Source organism: Martes martes (assembly GCF_963455335.1).
Source record: "Martes martes genome assembly, chromosome: 2".
In the NCBI taxonomy this organism is placed as follows: domain Eukaryota; kingdom Metazoa; phylum Chordata; class Mammalia; order Carnivora; family Mustelidae; genus Martes; species Martes martes.
Genome location: NC_137889.1, coordinates 49513489 through 49526219, shown reverse-complemented (window position 1 = coordinate 49526219; position 12731 = coordinate 49513489).

Sequence of the window (12731 nt, the reverse complement as noted above, 5' to 3'; positions counted from 1 at the left end):
CCCCATAGTTTAGGGGGGTTTATGGAGCTTTCACTATGTGGGCAGGATTGATGAAATTGCTTATTAACTCAATCTCCAGCCATTTTCCCCTCCCTGGAGATGGGACAGGGGCTGAAAGTTTCAAGCTTCTAATCCCAGATGGTCTTTCTGGTGACCAGACCCTACTGAAGCTATGACCATTTGCCATCCAGGAGCTATCTGGGGCCTGCAAAGAGTTGCCACATTAGAACAAAAAAAGCTCCTATCACAATTATCACTCAGAAAATTCCAAAACTTTTCGGAGGTCTGTGCAAGGAACTGGGAATAAAAACCAAATGTCTTTCAATGATATCAAAATGGTCATCATTTTCATCCAGTGAAATGGACACAGAAGGTAAATGACTCCTGATTCCTTCCTTACATGCTTCTTGAATGTTTAAGAGCAAGAAGGGATGACATCAGCACCTCCCTGCTCCACACCTTAGAACTTCAATTTGCTTATTTATTAGTTAGGCAGAGAACTTCTCAATTTTATTCAAAGTAAACGTTTACTAGTACCTATTTTGTGCCAGCAATGTGCTAGGAAGATGTTAGAAACGTCATGAAGAAGAAACATAAGAAGAAAGTTATGAAGAAACATAACTTCTGTCTTCAGAGAACTCCGAGTTTAGTGGAGGAGACAATCAGGAAAACTTATCACTACAATAGAGGTAAGTGTGGGAGAAACCCTTTACTGAGCATTGGGTGAAGGAAGCTCCCAGAGAGTTCTTCCTGGAGAAAGGGCTGCTCCCCCTGTGTGACTTATGAGGGAGTAGGAAAGAAAAGGGAGGGGACTTATTTCTGTGCTCACATAAATGATCAACAATGCGATGTAGAATCAAGCAATACCAATGCTGGCAGGAGCCTTGTGCATCTTTTCCAATCTAAGTGTTGTTCAAGGTCACATAGCAGCAAATGTGAGTTCAATTAAAAGTTTCAGATGGAAGTTTGTACTCTTTGATCAACCTCACTCATTTCCTCATTCCCTCTCTCTCCTAACTCCTGCCCCTGGAAACCACCAATCTACTCACTGTTTTCTATTAGTTCTCCTTTTTTAGATTCCAATGTAAATGAGATCATACAGTATTTGTCTTTCTCTGTCTGACTTACTTCACTTATCACAATGCCCATCAACGTTGTCACAAATGCAGGATTTCCTTCTTGTTAATGGCTGAATAATATTCCACTGTGAATATATAATACATTTCCTTTATCCATTCATCTGTTAATAGATACTTATTGTAATCATCCTGCAGTATATATGTACATCAAATCGGCACATTGTACACCTTAAACTTACACAATGTCATGTGTTAATTATATCTCAATAAAGCTTGAAAATTTTTTAATTAAAAATAAAAATAAACTTAAAACTTTTTAAAAGGTTCAAATCCCAAAATATACCAGACTACTCTAAAAAGTGAGTTTTTTGCTCATATTTTTGCTCAAAACATGACTGTACTTCAAGAAAGAGACTTTTTATTCTGTCTGTTTTGGTCTTGGGATCATTTTGGTCATCTCTAACTTTCCATCAAAAGGACAGCTACGATTTATTGACATCTTATCACTTGCTTTCTCTAAGTCTTTTCATGTGTTTTCTCTTACACAAAGACTTGGAATGAAAAACCATTGGGGCAGGATCATAACTACGAATGTTTTTGCTGCTGAGGCTCCACACACAGGATTGGTACCTCAATTCCATTTGATGTTGAGCAGGACACACAGCAAAAAGAGTCAATTTATTCAACTAACATCCAGTGAACAAGCATCTCCAAAGATCTAGGCACAATCCAGACCGACAAATAGCACACCATTTAGCAAGGGCTCAGACTGTAAATATGATAATGACATACTTATAGAATACAATGTCTTTACAATATTTAGAGGAACGCAGTATGGGAGTTCAGAGGAGGATGCAACATTAGTATATGTTCCTGACTACTCTTAACTAGGTGATAGGCTTCAAGAGAACAGGGACCTATATCTATCTTGTGTACCATTCTAGCCTCTGTCCCTAGAACACAGGAAAAACTCAATAAAGATTTGTTAAATAAATGAATGAATGAATATATTTTATAAATGAGGAAATAGATGCCCACAAAAGGATGTCATTTGATTTGACCAACCCCCCCAGGGCTAGCCAGAGAAATCCACACCCAGGTCTCCAAACTCCTTCTAATCCAATGCTCATCACAGTAGATCAACTACCAAAGGTTCAGGAAAATTTTCCAAGAATCTCAGGCTCACTGCTTCATAACTAGGCTGGATAAACTTATAAAAACATACATCCTGGCATTGGACATGGCTGACTGTATAATTAGCTTATTTCCTACCCATATGGAGCAGCTCAGCTCCTGTGCCTCAGTGGGGAATTCCTCGTATGTTGCTAGGGTCGCCTTCTGGGATTACATCTTCAGAGGTGTGCGGGAGGAGGAGTCGGCTGTGCTGATAAATGAATCAGAGAGACAGGAGGAAAGCTGGCAGAGTCCCTGCAGGCGAGATGGATGGGGAGCCGAATTGTGCTATGGCTGCTATCCTCCCTTGGCCTTTTCTCCCTCTGACCTGAAGTGGACCCAGTGGGGAAATAGTGCCTGTTTCTCCAGAACTTACTGCTTAGTCATAATCCTCCATCTCAGGGCTGTTGTGGGGTGTAAGGGGGATGGCATTGAAGGAAGGCGGTGCAGGGCGAGAGAGGGAGGAAAAACCAGCAGAAGGAATATGGGAAGAGGACAGAAAAGGAGACAAAGATGTCTGGAAAAGTTGAAGGGCCAGCAAAGCCTCTTTAACTCAGGTTTCATAAGTCAAGAAATATTTATCACCCTTGTGAGTCAAACCTCTGAAAATCAATAGGGCTTGAGAGTTGCCTATATTGATCTGAAAGCCCGAGATGTATTGAAATATTCATGGCTGGTTGTATGTGTTCAGAGAAGGCGCTGGGGGAGGGGCCTCTTGCCGTGAGGGAGATGGGTAGGTAGATTTCTAAGTAAAAGCCATTCGCATTTTCATTAAAAATAGATTAATTCTATTAGTTGGACTAAAACCTCACACTTAAAAGGAAATGAGCTTGTTTGTCAGACAAATAAGCCACTGGCAAACCCAGAAAAAAACATTTATTTATTGCTATTTAATAGCAGAAGAGCCAGGGAGAGTAGATAAAATTAGCACGGTATCCCCAGGGGGGATGCAAGGGGCTGCTTTGTTTGCAAAGGCAATTTGGACACTGCTGCTTTGATCTTCACTTTGAGCATTTGAACAGGCATGTTAGTATCACTCATTTCACAAGAGAATTGGGATTCAAGTTTCCCCAACAATCTAAAAAGCAGTACATTAGAAGGGGGTTGTCTGCCTGTAGTTTCAGAGTCTCAATACCCTTGATACTAATTTGATGTGATGCATTTCACCAGATGTGTCTACCTGAACGATAACTGATGCCCAGGAGACTGTGGTCCTGCTTGAGAGTATTAGACTTGGGTTTTTCCTCCTTCGAAAATGATTGGATGAAGGCATCCATAATTTAAAATCTGCATATAGATATGACATATGTTACAAATATTTGAGAAAATTCATGCAAGGAATTGAACAACAACAACATATGGGAAATCAGTTCCAAATAACAAGACAGAATTAAAAATAATCTGTTACCTGTAGCTACTCTTCTCTTATGTTCCAGTGCAACCGACAGAAATGGTGCCAAAACCCGACTCTTGAAAAAAAAGAAGAGGAAAAAAAAAAAACCCAAGCCCAACAAGGCATCATGCTGTGGAGCCAGCGTTTGGGAGTCTGAAGGGAATGGCAGATTGGTTTAGATTCCAGCAGGGCTCATCATTCCCACATTCTTCAGGTGCGAGGATGGTCCTACGGAAAAAGCAGCAGTCATGGAACTGGATGGAGGGTGTATCAGTCTGCCACAATAGGACTTCAAGGAAACCAAACCATTCTGAGCAGCTAGGGCCCACGTTATGGGAGACAGCAAGTGCTATAGGCCCTCTTGGCTTCAGTGAAATTCAATTAAACCCAAACTTAAAAAAACAAACAAACAAAAAACCAAACCATGTACAGTGGAGCCAGCCCTGGCTTCCCTAAGCAGCTATTTCAGAGAGATAGTGAGTCTGGCTCAACTCTCCAAACTTCCCACAGCTTCATGGCACTTTCCTTTCTGGGATTTCCGCCATATTGCTGTCACATGGCAACAAAGTTGAAGAAGACAACAAGAGAGGGATGCAGAACTCCCTCACTTCTGGGAGGGCCTTTACGGATATGGGAGAAATCAAACGTCTGTCAGAAAACAAGAATGACTATAATACCGCTGTTTCTTCCAGTGAACGTGCCATCCGCCAATGTCGTGTCACCTTCCTGCAGAATTTACAAGGTGCTTTGTAATCTCTCCTCCTTATTACTTTTCCCAGCGTATATTAGTGCTTTTAATGTTACTCCCTTAGATGAAGGAAGAGGAGTACAGAGACACTTTCCCAGGCTCTCACAGGAAGAGTCAGGATTAAGTTCCGATCCCTACATCCCTATTTTGCTGCTAAAGGAATGCACTTTTCTCTCTCTGTGGGCCGACCCCTCTCCCCAATACACAGAAGAACCAATAACATCCTGTTACCTAGAGACTTCCTCATGGCCTACCAAGATAGCACTGTGGTTGTTAGAAGCAGACAACATGCTCCAGGAGCATGTTCTCAGAGACGAAATTCTGGGGTGCCATCCTAGGCGATCTATAACGCAGGGTCTGGTGATATCACTTGTAGATTACAGCTTCTCCTACTACTCTCCCCTTGCCTTCCCTCACAGCTGAATGCTTTCTCAGAAAGAACAGGGGTGGGGCAGAAATGCTCTGAGTCCAGTGATTGGGTTTTTCCTCTTACCCATCACCCAGTAGAAGTTTTGGAGATGGAGGAGATTGAACTAAACCACTTTTTGTCGAAACCTTGACAACGGGCTCCCAGCTTCGGCCCTGTCTTCCTCATTTTCAGGCTATTCTTCTTCTTCCAATCCATCATCTGTGTTTCCATTTCAGTGGTGATGTAGCCAGTCATTTGATGGACACATGCTTGTTCAACCTCAACTCTGATTCCTAATGATCTCTACTAGTCCTAGGTGGGGTGTTTTAACCAAGAGTCCATAAATAATGGGTGGCAGAGGGCCTACAACTATCCCTGAAAATGAATGTAAAATGTAAAATTATGTGTTTGTGTGTGTGTCACTGCACCTTTTTTTCCAAAGAAAAAGGACCATAAACTCCATTATAGTCTGCATCCCAGAAAAGACGAAGAATTATTAATATACAGCACAAAGTTTAAGCTCCTTATCATGGTGTTTGGGGTCCTTCATGACTCATCTCTCATTCTCACATTCTTCCTCTTCGCTTCCAGGAACAAACCATGAGTCTTTTAGGTTGGTGTACAAGCTGCTTCCTGTGCCTATAATGCTCTTCCCATCCTCCTGTTCCCCCTCAGGAAAATGGTTGAGATGTTCCTCCCTCCCTTCCTTTCTTTCTTTTCTTTCTTTCTTTCTAAATTATGGTGTTCTAGTCACCATACATCAGATGCTCCTCCTGTGTCTCCCCTGAAGTCCCAAAGCATTCCTTGCTTTCCACTGTGGTAGCACTTGTCACACCATGGTGTAATTCCTTGTTTATTTGACTATCTACATGCTGAACTATGAGCTCTTAGAAGCTGGGGTTGTATTTTTTTTTTTTTCTGAATCCCAAGCACTTAACATATGTCCCCAAATAGTAGATATTCAGCATATATTATAAACCCCACAATAACATGGTATGTGATGCCCAAAAACTTCACTTGTGCAAAGTGTCATCTCTTATTTGTTCAAGATTAATGAAACGACCGGGTAGATTTTGCACAGGTGACCGGCTTGAAATTCTGGAGGTATTCTAGGAGTCAGGCTATGCAACATGAATCCTTTCTGTGCCCTGCTGTGGTTTGGTGCCACCTGACGGTAATTCTTCACTCTGGCTTAAATATTGATGGAGACGACTCTGGGTCTGTAAATTGGCATTTTTAGGACAGTAGAAAGGATTCAAAGAATTTCCAGTTAGTTAGGATCTGTTTCATTGAACAATGTGAGTGGTTTGGGCTGGGAGAAAACTGAGGAGATGATCACCCCTCCTCCACCCCCCAACGTGAGGTTGTTTATTTTTTTTCTAGGGCTGCCTCATCCCCTGCTTCCATATCATCCATCTATACCCTCCCCCCAAAAGATCAGAACTTCAGCTCCATTTGAGACATGAGCTGGGCAAAGGACATGAGCTAATCACCAATGCCATGACAGCTACATTTGTGTATGTATGGAGGTATTTTACTCTGTTTGCAGAGACCATACAGGATCAGTGGAAGCCATTTAATTTTAAGTCTCATTTTCCTCCTTTTCCTAAGCTATATCCCCCTTGAAGAGAACATACAAGGACAGAGGAACAATCTCATCAATCTCTGATTCTGAGCATCCTCAGGTACCCGTCCATGACCTCAGTGGGACCTCAATCTGGTGGGATATACGTTCTTGGTGACACCAGCCCCCAAATCCAGCCTTATGCATCATGTCTCATTCCAAAAACCTGAAGGCTCTGTCTTCTAAAGGTTCCTAAATCAGGGATAGAGTAGGTGTGGGGAAATTATCCACTCTGTTCTCTACCAAGTACTTCATGTATATTAGCTTACTTAATCCACACAAAACACTCTGAGTTAAATATTATTATTCTCATTTTGCATAGGATAAGAGGGAGGCTGAGAAACATTAAATAACTTGTCTTGTGCCAAGGGCCAATGGTCGGGATTTGCATAAAGACTAGCTGATTTCAAAGCCAATGTTTCTCCACTATGAAGGCGGAATGTCATAATGCTAGGCAGCTGGGGCTGTGAAGTTAGGCTGAGTGACCCACTAGCTATGTGACCTTGGCCAAATTTCTTACCTGCTTGGTGACTCCATTTCCTGAGTAAAATGGGGAAAATGAGCTAATACACATAAAGTGTTTAGAACCTATTTCAAGACTTAGTGAATGTGAGCCACTACGGTGATTGTAATAGATGTTTGAAAATTTGGTAACCATGTTTTCTAAACAAAACTTTGGACAAGTAGTCTGACATGTAAAAGTGAATTTAAGTGTTGGACTGTTTGTCAGGCCAGAACACTGGACTCCATCATAGCTCTAAATGTGACCATCATACCTCTATTTTAGAGAGCACTGATTGGCATTTTCTTTCTACTTGAGACATTCTGTATATTCACTTTTTAAGCTACAGAAAAGCATTAGGATAATAAGATGAAGAGGTTTTTTCCCCCTACAATAACCTCTAAATCCCTTTCCTCATCAATATGCTGGTAGGCACATCTATTTAATATGTATTCTTTCTCCTTTTTCCTCCCAGTGCTTCTTCCCCACACTCAAAGTGATTATTCTGTGTTTTCATTAAGAACATTTTCCATTTGCCAGTCCAGAAAACAGCTTCGCAATGTGATGGCATCATTTCCTGCAGAGAGGAGAAGTCTCTCCATTTGCAACCAATCACAAGGCCAGATTCAAACGAGAATTAACTTCCAACCCTTCTTTCTCAAACATAAATGAGAAGGTCAAAAGCTGACCCTAGAGACAGCCTCCTCCCACTTCTGCATATAAATTCCAGGGCTTTTTAATAAAGTCTTACTTGCAATTTTTTCCTCTGTTTCTGTTTTATTCCTCTTATGCTCTAATTTAGTAAAAATAAATCTAGCAGCTTCACGTCTCCTAAAAATCTTGCAAGCGTAACATCAGAGGCTGTGCCTCATGATGTGATGGTCAGTTTCATTAAGATGTATTATTTTAATATAGAGAGATCTAACTTAGTTAATAGACTTTTATTAAGAATATACAATGACCGGACTATGACCACAGTCTAGAATAGTGGATGAGTAAAGCTAGGTCCATGGCTTTGAGAAGCTCAAATCAGAAGTTTGGAGAGTAAGTAGATATATTCAATGTCCCATGGAAAGGGTTGCATGAGACATAGGAACTGCAAACTGTAGGAAACAGAGAGAGCCACTCACCACACTAGGAAAAAAAGCTTCTGTGATATTGTGATTTATAGGAAGAAATATATACTTGGTCTTTGTCCAGTTTCTGAGTCAGAGCTCCTAAAACCCTCGGAATTTCATAAGCGATAAGAGCAATGGGAGCATCTTCTGTTGTAGTGATTCCTTTTGTCCTTGGTTTTTGAAATAGTTCCAGAGCCATCAAGGTGAAAGGAGTGTCTTGTTATTTGTAAAAAAAACCCCTTTGAACCATACTTGAGTTTATGTTAATGAGGTGACTTTGGGAAACCCACTAAGGATGCGGTTGGTTGCCAGTGGAATTATGATTAGAGAGTTGGTACTTTCAGCCCCATCCCTAACCTCCAAACAGGGGAGAGGGGAGGAAGTTTAGTTCAGTCACCAATGGCTGAAGGCTTAATCAATCACGCTCATGTAATGAAATCTCCATTTAAAAAAAAAAAAAAAGCAAGACACAAAAGGATGGGTTTAGAGAGTTTCCAGGTTGGTAAAGCACTGGGAGGATGGCATATCCCAAACTTCACAAGGATAGAAATGTCTACGTTGGGGACTCTTCCAGGCCTTACCTTCTGTATCTCTTCGTTTGACTATTAATTCATACCCTTAAGTATTCTTTGTAATAAACCAGTAACCTAGTAAACAAACTGATTTCCTGAGTTCTCTGAGCCACTGTAGCAAATTAATTGAGCCTGAGAAGTGTATCATGGAAACCTCTGATTTACAACTAGTCAATCAGGTGATAACCTGGAGTTGTAATTGGCATCTAGAGTGAGGGCAGCTTTTTGAGACTAAGCCCTTAACCTGTGGGATCTGACACTATCTTGCAGTAGGTAGTGTGCGAATTGGGTGAAATCTGTGGGACACCCAGTCAGAGTCCATTGAAAATTGGAGAACTGCTTGATGGTATTAGAAAAAACAGCTTCACAGAATAGACAACCTTCTATGAGCTGGTCTTGAAACATGAACAGAAGTTTGCTATGATTGATGTAGGAACACTGAGGGAATCTGAAGAGTAGAAGCAGCAAATGTAGGAACAGAGAAAGAGTATCTACACTCAGCAGAATATAAAATAACATATATAAGTTATACATACGTCCATATATATATGTCCACATATATATATGGACAAGAGGGTTGAGTTTTCTTTGGAGAGACTATGGGGGCTCTACTAAGATGTAACCCATAACACTGAAGGATTTCTTTAAATGAGAGCAAAGGACCAGATTAGTGTTATTCAAGGATAAGTTATATACAGACTCCTTCTCACAGGGAAAAAATTTGCAAACACACAGTGTTGACTTAACATTTTTATTATGTTTTACACAAATATAAAATTGGGTATGACTTCTTATAAGTATTAAGTAACTACAAAGTCATATTCACAAACTAAATAAAAACACAACTCAAAAGACAATGAAAGTCATTAATTTAAGATAATAAGTAATGTTGTGTGGCAGAAACTAAATTGTTATCCCCAACATGAATGGGAGCTGAAGGCTACAAACTTGTTACTTCGGGGTTTGATATGTTTATATTTCTGTGTGCTATGTGATGACAAAATTCTCATATCACTTTCCTCTTTTAAAATTACTGGAAACTTTCATTCATACAGTGTGCCATGATAGTATTTCATCCTAACTTTATGAAATGCATAATTCATCTATTAAAACTGACTCTGTTCTTTTTCATTAGCCATCTGTTAGAATATATCATTTCCAAGATGTCAAATTAAAGTATTAATTTATTTTAAAAAACTATAGGGAAAAATCATAGTCTATGAAAGTGTCTTTTAATTGTAAATTATCTTTGGCAAATAAGTCTTGTATTTATTACTGGTAAAGAATTCAGTGTGAGTAAACAGAGAACACAAGTTGGTAGCTGTCATTGTAATATTAGGACCTGCCAACTTGCTCTCACACAGATAAGGCCAAGTGCAAGTTCCCTTTGGGTTGTTCCCCCCACCAAAACAAAACAAAACAAAACAACAACAACAAAAAAAAAAACCCCACCATAAACACTGTCCTAAGATCACATAGCTCCAGATCTGTATTCAGATGCCCTGAATATTCTGAAAATATATTTATATCACTATTAAAATGAGAGGACAAAATTCTAAATCTTGTAAAAAAACTTGTAGGCTAAGAATATGTTTGTGGATCCCAGGAGCCTGCTGAACCCAGTTTGAGGTAGGCTGTGCCAAATGATCTTAAAGATCCTTTCCAGTTCTGAAGTTCACCCATTATCCTTAAAGTCAGAAATTATAAACTCCAAACAGGCAACTAAGTTGAGTCCTAACCAAAACCATCAGGTTATCCAAACTTGTCTTCCGTGCCCCCAACCCACCATTCCCTCTTCATGCCCATATCTTCCTCATTCCCGGAATCTCAGAACTCTGTCTTCACAAAAAATCTGCTCTTGGAAAAGAGCAGGATCCTGGCCCTTCATGTCTGAGTGTGGATTTAATTAATACCACTTCTTGCAAAGATGATACACATTAAGCTTGTGCCCTGTGTTTTAAATGTTTCTTTTTCACCTCTTATTATTAAGCCCCAATGCAGCCATTTCAGATATCCATAAACAGGTCCAGGAGAAAACTGTTTGGTGGGGGAAGACAGAAAGGCTGGGAGGCATACCAAGGAGGTGGCGAGCCCTGGGGACATTTCAACCCTGAACATCTGGAGCCTGAATCACATGAGTGATGACAGCGAGAGGCGCACAATTATAAACTGGGCAGATTTGAAAATTGATCCTGAATCAAACAACCACTAATTTTCCTGGTCCCCTCTGGCAATCATCCTTTCAAACCACTCAGAGCTTTAAAATATGAAAATAATGAACTCCTATCACCCCCCTTCCTTTCCTTTTCCCTTTCCTCCAGCTTCCCAAGCCCCTCCTCACAGAAACCTTCTGGTTGGGTATCTATATTCAAATTATGCTTTTCAAGCTGTCCCCTCAGTAAGTTCAAGAAGAGTTGATTCCCACCCCCCCCACACACACACAACTGCTGCTAAACTATAATTGCCTGTTGTATCTTTTACCCCCTTTTGAATAAGTGGTGTTAGATTTGCCACTTTGGCTAATCCTCAGGAATCTGACCTGTCATTACACAAACTTCTAAAAATATCAGCTTGCACTTCACAGTTTCCGTTTTGGTTTCATGTAATTCCTCTTCAATGTATTTTATTTGAACTTGCTAACCTGCTTTGAAGGGGGAAAAAATTGCTAGCTAGCAATGCCTGTCATCTGCAGTGTTTGCCTTGTTCTCAAAAGACCTCAAATGAGAATGCTGGTCTCTGGGTAGTTGAATAAAAATGAGAAGAATGAAACAGAGGCAAGACACACCGACACACACATTTCCCTTTGGTCTTTATGATTGTGGCAGAGAACACATTCCTTCTCTGTCTTCTCTCAACTAGGACACTGGAAAGACTACAGTAATAGAAGAGATCCAGCACCTATCTATCGAACACCTGCTAAGAACCAAGCACTGCACTATGTGTGGGCAATGTTCAAAAGTGAGCTAATGCAGATGGTAAGGAGAGATTCTTGGTAGGGTCAGGTAGGTGGGAATGGCAGAGCTGTAAATGAGTCTGAAATCATGCTGGGCAAGTAGAATAGCTCTTTACATAAAAACAACAACCTGCCAACTTTGGCTGTCTGTAGCAGGGGATACGGCATGCCCCTTCAGATTATGGAATTGCTTCTGTGAGAGCAGGCTCAAATCTTAAGGAGTAGGACCAACTGTGAGACAAAAGCCGGCCATGCCTTCTCCACATATACACACTACCTGTGGTTCTCTATAGCTCTTCCTGGTCATAACTATGAAAGAACAAGACCTGATAGTGTCCCACTCTGTTCTCAAGAAGCCTACTAAGTGACTCCTAGCCTGGACTCTGCTTCTCCAAGAGCACAGAGATAGATAGGCTTTGTCCCTGCCAGATAACCTCCCATGTGCATTACTACACAACACCTCTAGTGGTCTCTTCAGCAGTGTGAAAAGAGCTGCCTGAGCTGGGCTCAGGAAGCATGCTAGACCTGCTGGCTTCCATGGCCAGGTTAAGTTCACTCTACAGCTTCTAAGCTACATAATGGGCAAGACCACTATCGCTCTGGTCCATTCTGTGCCTGAAGATTCCATCATGTCTCACAGGGTCTCATCACCCAGCATTCAGGGCCAGCCTTGGGAGCCCTGTCCTGATGGCCCAAGTTCTGACCTGAAGTTCTTGCTTTTCCAGATCCATTCCTTTTCAGTGAAGTTACCCACAATAAGTTGTCCATGTAGTTGGAAGGATCTAGTGCTTTTCCATTTTACATTTAGTTCAATAAATGGTTTCCAAGTATCTCAACTTGGGCAAGTACTGTATAGGCTAAATATAAAAATATGATGAGTGGTGGACATGAAGCCAATTATATAGAAATAAAAAGGGTTATCAGAGAGTACCATGAAACTGTTGTATGACAACAAATGGGATCACTTTGATGAAATGGACAAATTCCTAGAAATATACAGCCTATCAAGATTGAATCATGAAGAAATAGAAAATCTAAACAGACCAAAAATCAGTAAGAAAATTGAATCTGTAATCAAAAACCTCCTAACAAAGAAAAGCCCAGGATCGGGTGTCTTCATTAGCGAGTTCTACCAAGCATTAAAAAAAGAATTAAAGGAA